The 6528-nt window shown below is 49.6% G+C and overlaps 1 pseudogene; it reads right to left on the reverse strand.

Annotated features, from left to right (window-relative positions):
• Positions 1–2496: 2496 nt before the first annotated feature.
• On the reverse strand, positions 2497–5605 carry LOC147978355 (uncharacterized; annotated as a pseudogene).
• Positions 5606–6528: the final 923 nt, after the last annotated feature.

A 6528-nucleotide genomic window follows, 5' to 3' on the forward strand; every position in this document is an offset into this window, starting at 1 on the left:
TCTTCTCACCAAAGCTTATTACTCCCTCCGTACCTATGCACTAGGCATCTTAGGTAGTGCACCGCGACCTATAACATAGTATTTTTCACGGTGGCTAGAAACCGATCTTACATAAATAGCACACTAACATATTTTCGGCGGTGGATGTGAACTTGGTTGAAGTACAAATAACAATTTCCACGGTAAACCTGTGAATCTTCACACCTACATGGTTCCCTGAATAGTACTACCTCTGTCCCTAAACATAAGACGATTTTGGGGTTGAAATTATAATCTTCACAGCACCTAGTAGTAGTATTGTTTGCTTTGCTACGCTATGGCTCCAAACCATGGCTTTGTCCGAAAGCCTGGAGGTGGCCACTCCGTTGGTGGCTCCAGCTCGTCGACGGTACGCACAACGGTACAAGCTGATTGGAAAGAAAGCAAGCCAGCGTACGTCCAGTCTTGTGAATATCCGTCGTCTGTACCACGACAAGCGTCGCGTCGAGGCGCCCTCCGGTCCAGGGAACAAGAGCTCTGAGGCCAACTCCAACACACGACCACAAACGGACGTCCGTTTTATCTAGCTTTCGTCCATTTGAAGCAGTAAAAAGAAGAAATAATATCGTTGGGAGTCACAGAACTTGCGCTTGATATTTAGTTTGGTGCTAGAACTTTGAAGATACGGAATTACAGTCACTTAACTTGACTCAAGCGAACATATGGTCACAAAACGTGTATGCAGACGTATCCGTGTGTAGGGCCCTACCTCAGTGAGTGAGGGCTCTAGGCCGATGCATTTTTGCACAAAACACCCATGTATTCTTTTATTCCTAGAAAAAGCCGACCATAGTTTTGTACCAAACCCCTTACAATATTTTTATTTCCAAAAGAGCAAGCACCACTGTACTGCGAAAATAAAGACAAAAAACCGGGCGCCCGCACTTGAACCCACGACCCAGCTTTAATAAAACAGTAGTCTTTTTTTTTGAGGGAAAAATAAAACACTAGTCAGTCTAGCTTTTTTTAAAAATCTAGCGACTCAACCAATCATGTTCACATGACAGATACAGTCATACAGATAAATGCATATGGAACTTAAATGGGCTGCAGAAACTGCAGCCCATTTTGCACGGGCAATTTTTCATATATTTTTACAAAACATAAGTTCTTTAGCCACAGGGCGCCATGTTGGCAAGTTTCTTTACCAGAAATTATTTGCATTCCTGAGAACGTTGTTATAATCCAATAAAGCCCTTTGCTTCCTAAAAAAACATAAGTAAAAAAAGTTTAGTTCAAATATTTGTGTGTTAAAAATACTATACAGACAGAAAATTATTATTTCTCAAAAAAATTTAAATATAAACCTGTGTATTATGTAAACAATATTTAGTTAATACAGACATCAAATACTTTATTAAATAAATATGTCTAGTAAATTCATAAAAAAATATACATTGACGGATTATATTTAAATTATAAAAATGATGAATAAAATTTTTATTAAATATTTTGAATATTCACTTGTCTATAATTTTTACTCATGACTTATATTAAAATATATAATTTAAATATTATGAACAATTTAATATTCAAATAAAAATTAAAATTCTAAATTGTAAATATTTTTACTTATAATTTTTTAATAATTCATAAATATTATTTGAGTTATATAAACATTTTAAAATAATACAGGGAGAAATTTAAAAGTAGGTTATTTACTTTGTATGTACAATATTTATAACAAATAGTTATCTGAAGGTTATTTTTATTACTGAAATTATAAGTACATACTATATACAAATTTCTACAAAAAAGAACAGATGCAAAATGGGCTGCACTGGCCATAGATTCCAGCTCCAAGTAAACGAGAATGTTTAGGCAATGCGCCACACATAGGGGCGGCCCTCGTGTTACATATATATAGGAATACATGAGAGTTACATGCCTTGGAGGCTAAGGGAGATCACAACCATATCATACAAAATCAGGTAGGTTGGGATATTCCAATACATAAGCAATACACGGAGATATACTCTAACATCCCCCCCTCAGTTTGTGCGTCAGCTGGCAAGAGGCACGAACTGGAACCAAACTCCGAGAAGAGCTGCGAGGGTAAGCCTTTCGCCATAATGCCAGCATACTGTCGAGATGATGGCACATGAAGCACACGGACCTGACCAAGGGACACCTTCTCGCGAACAAAGTGAATGCCGATCTCGATGTGTTTGGTACGGCGGTGTTGCACCGGGTTGGAGGCCATGTACACTGTGCTAACATTATCACAAAAAACGACCGTGGCAGTAGTCAAGGGTGATGAAGCTCTGTAAGAAGCTGACGGATCCGGCAGCACTTTGCAACAGCGTGAGCCACAGCACGATACTCCGCCTCAGTACTCGATCGGGAAACCGTGGTCTGTCGCTTGGAGGACCAAGAGACCAAGGTGTCACCGAGATAGACACAGTAACCTGAGGTAGACCGCCGAGTATCAGAGCAACCCGCCCAGTCAGCGTCGGATTAGGCCGTGAGAGTCAAGGTCGACGTCCGAGGAATGTGCAAGCGGAGGTCGAGTGTACCCTTGATGTAGCGAAGAATACGCTTGACCAAGTGTAGATGCGGCTCGTGGGGAGCATGCATATAGAGGCAGGCCTGCTGCACAGCATAGGCGATGTCTGGACGGGTGAGAGTGAGATAATGCAATGCACCAGCATAACTCCGATAGGTAGCAGCAGCATCAAGCAGAGCACCATCAGTGGCCGAGAGTTTGACCTTGACATCAACTGGAGTGGGCGATGGATGACAGTCGGCCATGCCTGCATGCTGAAGAAGATCCAAGGCGTACTGTCGCTGGGAGAGAACCATGCCATTATTAGTGTCCCGGCTAACCGAGATGCCGAGGAAAAATGAGAGGTCTCCAAGATCTGTCATGGCAAACTCCGAGTGTAGTTGCTGCGTCAAGTGCTGAAGGAGCGCGGATGTAGAAGCTGTGATCACAATATCATCAACGTACAGGAGGATGTACGGAAGCTGGTGTCCGTGGTGGTAGATGAACAGAGAGACGTCTGATTTCAATGCAACAAAGCCGAGGTGATGAGCATGGAGAGCAAACCGTTGGTACCATGCACGGGGCGCCTGTTTGAGGCCATAGAGCGACTTGTGAAGATGGCACACATAGTCGGGGTAGCGGGCATCAATGAAACTAGGCGCTGTTGGCAATAAACCTCCTCGTCAAGATTGCCGTTGAGGAAGGCATTCTTGACATCAAGCTGGTGGATCAGCCATGCACGGGAAACCGCAATGGTGAGGACGATGTGGATGGTGGCCGGTTTAACAACCGGGCTGAACGTCTCGTCGAAGTCGATGCCCGGCTGTTGAGAGTAGGCGGGAACCACCCATCGAGCCTTACAGCGAGCGAGCCGTCCATCTGAATGAAACTTATGCTTGAAAATCCACTTCCCTGAAACAACATGAGCACGAGGTGGCCGTGGAACAAGTGACCATGTCCGGTTAGTGACAAGCGCCTCGAACTCATCGTGCATGGCACGACGCCAGTGTGGGTCGTTTAGAGCACCCCGGTATGTTTTTGGAAGAGGAGAGATGGAGGAGTCGGAAGCCATAAGATTCATACGATCGACGGGCTGAAAGAGGCCACGCTTGGCGCGAGTAAGCATTGTGTGGGTGTTGCTAGGGGAGGGTGGCTGGTGCACGATGACAAGAGGGAAAGGTGTGCTCGAACCAGATGCAGGTGTGGTCGAAGGCCCAGGGGAGGTGGGTGCGCTCGGCGGGCCAACGAGAACGGGAGAGCTAGGCGGCGGGCTCGGCGGCCCAGCGGGGCTAGGTGCGCTCGCGGGCGAGCGGGCAGAGGGGTGAGGGGAAGGCGAGGGGTTGACATGCATAGCGGGTTGGACCGCAGGAGAGGGGCGGGTGTGGTGTCGGTGGCTGCGAGGTGGAGGAGGAAATCCAACGACGCAAGGGGTTTAGACGGGCGATCCGGAGAGGAGGAGAAGGGAAAGATCGTCGCGTCGAAGACGACATGGCGAGAGATGATGACGCGACGTGTTTGAGGATCTAGATACCGATGCCCTTTATGGTTGGAGGGATAACCAAGGAATATGCATGGGACGAAATGGGGCGCTAGCTTATGCTTGGCGACGGAGGATTGGTTAGGGTAGCATAAACATCCAAAGACACGGAGCATGCTATAGTCGGGAAGTGTATTGTGTAGGCGGATGTAGGGGATGGCGAACGCGATGGGCTGAGGGGCGTATGTTGATGAGATCGGTGGCGGTGGCCAAGGCTTCCGCCTAGTAGGGCGGTGGCTGATACGTCCATTTTGCATCATGCTTTTATATTGAGGAGGAAGAAGCAGGGAGGAGGTGGCGAAGCATACCGGGGTCGGAAGCCATGTGGGAGGTGGCTCTAGAGTCCATGACCCACTCACCGATGTTGGAGGCCGATGCAGCGTTGTTCAAGGCAGCCATCAGCGCGGCGCAGTCCCACTGAGGTGCCCGATTGTAGCCAGGGACCGGGGGGCGTTGGTGCCGAAGGCCTGGCTGTGGAGAGGAGCCAGGGAAGTGAACGCCTGGGCGGGTGGCAGCACCGGGAGACGCGGGCCAAGCAGGCTGGCTCCACCTGTTGGGTGCGGAGCGGGAGCGCCCTAGGGCTACAACGGCTGGCCCGTGTATGGGTTGAAGCAGATCCACGGGCCGACCGCGGGCTGGCCGCCTGCACTGACGTGGGAGCCGCCGGAGTTGCTGCCGCTGGACCCGCCGCCTTGCCGCTTCTTGCGCCAGTTCCCGCCTTTGCGGTTGTCGCCGCCTCTGGAGTTGCCGTCGCCACGGTTGCCATCGCCGCGGTTGGAGTTGGCGCTGCCAAGGCCAGAGCCCTGGGAAGAGTGGCTGCCGTACAGGGCGGTCTGGTTCGCCACGGCGGAGGTGTTGGCGAGCTGAGTCTCGCGGAGAACCAACATAGAACGCGTCTGCCCGAAGATCGGGAGCGGGTTCTGCATGGTCACGATCGTGGTGATGTCGGCGAACCGCGAGTTGAGTCCGCGAAGTTAGTTGAGGACGATGGTTTGGTCCGTGACCGGAGTGCCGACGTCGGCGAGGGCGTCGGCGAGGGCCTTCAAGCAGTGGCAATACGCGGTGACCGAGAGGTCACCTTGTCCGAGGCCGCGGAACTCGGCCTCGAGGTAGACCGCGCGAGTCATCTGGTTATCCAGAAAGAGGTTGGAGATGAGAGTCCAAGCCTCATGCGCCGTCTGATCTTCCGCCATGATCATATCAAGAATCTCGTCAGAGATAGAGCCGTACAGCCAGGACCGGACGACGTAGTCCTCGCGGGTCTAGTCCGGCGTGCGGTCCGCCGCGGCCGTGACGGTGGTGACGTGGGGAAGCAAGTCGTACTTGTCGAGGAGTAGGCGGATGAGCATCCACCACTTGGTGAAATTGGAGGTGTGGAGATCCAACGTGACGGGCACGTGGGTGCGCACGCTGGCGACTTGCACAGCCGGCGAGGCGGAGGCGGGCATGGTGGCATTGATGAGGGGGCCAGCGGTGGTGGAGTGGGAGGCGGGTAGGGAGGGGGAAGTGAGGGAGGAGTTGGTGGAAGCGCCAGTGCCTGACATGGTGAGGGGACGACGATCGGGGAGTGGCTGGCGGCGGCGTGGTAGGGTTTAGGAGGAGAGGATCGATCTATCTGATACCAAGTAAACGAGAATATTTAGGCAATGCGCCACACATAGAGGTGGTCCTCGTGTTACATATATATAGGAATACATGAGAGTTACATGCTTTCAAAGCCAAAGAAAATCACAATCATATCATACAAAATTAGATAGGTTAGGATATTCCTATACATAAGCGATACACGGAGATATCCTCTTACACTCCATGAGCTCCTTTATTCTAGTACATGTTTCTTGGCCATCCATATTGAACATGTCAATTTGCACGTTGTAGTGGCTAGCGCGACTTGATTTCAAGGCCCTGGTTGTTGGTTTGAGATCTGGCTTCTACTCCTTTTTGTGTTAATTTTTATTCTGAAATAACATTGTGGGCCATCGTTCAATAAATATTAGGCTGTGTTTGATAGGAAAGTACTGCAAAACTCAAAGTATTGCAAAACCACAGTATTTTAGGCTGTAGGTACATGATACCACAGTTTTGACATATCAAGATATTTTAGAGTATTGAGAATACCATGACCCTATTTGACAAATGCTTGTATGCAACGAACTAAATTTCCTAGCTAGCTAGTCGTTTCAAGCAGTTACAACATGCGTATTGCTAGCTAGCTAGCCGCATACATTGACACGGCCATGCACAACAACCAGTTGCATGCACTGAACGACCACGTACAAAGGCTCAAAGCTAGCATACCAAAAGAAGAGGCAGTTGAACAGAGCGGCGGGAGGGCGAACAGCGCGGCCGGCGGCAGGAGGTGCGCCTTGGGAGGATGATAATATCCATGGCTGCAGAGACTACAGAGTGGCTACGGCTTGGAAAGAGGAGAGCGAGGAAGAAGCTAGCTATGCGGCGTTTTGTTCGC

Source organism: Triticum urartu, chromosome 3A, assembly GCF_056163025.1.
Source record: "Triticum urartu cultivar PI428250 chromosome 3A, HENAU_Tu73, whole genome shotgun sequence".
Classification (NCBI taxonomy): Eukaryota; Viridiplantae; Streptophyta; class Magnoliopsida; order Poales; family Poaceae; genus Triticum; species Triticum urartu.